This window comes from Aureococcus anophagefferens (assembly GCF_000186865.1).
Source record: "Aureococcus anophagefferens unplaced genomic scaffold AURANscaffold_287, whole genome shotgun sequence".
Classification (NCBI taxonomy): domain Eukaryota; class Pelagophyceae; order Pelagomonadales; family Pelagomonadaceae; genus Aureococcus; species Aureococcus anophagefferens.
In genome coordinates, this window is record NW_008705820.1 from 7,021 (window position 1) to 8,257 (window position 1,237).

Sequence of the window (1,237 nt, forward strand, 5' to 3'; positions counted from 1 at the left end):
CCCCGGGGGCGGACGGGCGCGATCGCGGTCGTGGGGAACGTTTTCTTTTGGGATGGCGTGGGCGGAGCGAAAAGGGGTCGTAAAAGCGGGGCTTGGGGGGGACTTGTAGGGACGCCGGGAGGCTACGAGAGAGGTACGAGGTGTGAGTATGAGGTGTGGCGAGTGTGCGGTGAGCGTGGAAGGTCGGGTTGAGCGAGGCCGCGGAGGTTGCCTGCTTTTGGCTGACTCGCCGTCATCCACCGAAGCTGATTCGGCGGGGTCCGACGCAACGATAAGTAACCCGTTTTTGAGTCGTCGGCGATTGTAAGTCGTAGGGTAAGTCGTCGGGCCCCGGGGTAAGTCGTTGGGCTCGCCAAAACGGAACGCCGCGCGCGCGCCGCCCGCGCCGCGTCTGAATCGATGCCACGTCGTCGTTTTGAGTCGTCTCTTCTCGTTCTTTCGACGGATCGGAGCCCCCGGGGGGCAGGGGCGACTCGCCGCACAAAAAGACACAGGAACCCCGACCGTCTACGGTGGCATTAGGCGACCTAGCCCGCCTACGCGCAGCCTTGGGCTGGCGGGGCATTGGGGGGGGGGCTAAAGCCGCACCGGACCTCGGGGAGACTCCTCGGAGGGAGCGGGATCGTCCCTGTTGCAGGGGCCCAGTCGTCCCTGCGCGCGGAGCTTGGCTCCTCACATTATTCTTCAGGGCAGGGTCCTTGACGAACCTTGGTACGGAAGCGCTGTTTGACCCGGCCGGAAGAACTACGACACTAGAAAGTGTACTTCCACGACTTGATGTCAGTCGCAAAGCGCGTGGCAACCAGATCCCTCAGTTCTGATGTATAAAATTTCCGGCGCCGTTCGGCCGCCGAAGACACATTGAGCATTTCAAGGTAGTGATGTTTTTTGCAACAACTTGATCGTGCGCAATCATGGGTCGTAGAGATGTGCTTCGCAAGGGGCGGCTTGTCAAAGCCAAGGCGCACACTGACTTCTGAGAGAGTAGACTCGAATCCGTGTTCGATGCGCGCTACGACGTCGTAAGGCAATCTTTCTGGCTTGCATCGCTCGCTCTCGGGCATGAAATGAATGTTTGGGGTTTTCTGTCCTGCCACGAATCGGATCGCCTGTTGGAACTGGACCTCACAGGCTCGCTTAATGCCATAGTGTTCCCGCATCCCTCTCGCGCCACCATGGCCGTCAGGATGGACTATTATTTTTCCGATGAAAGCAGAAATCAGTCGATCCCAAGGAT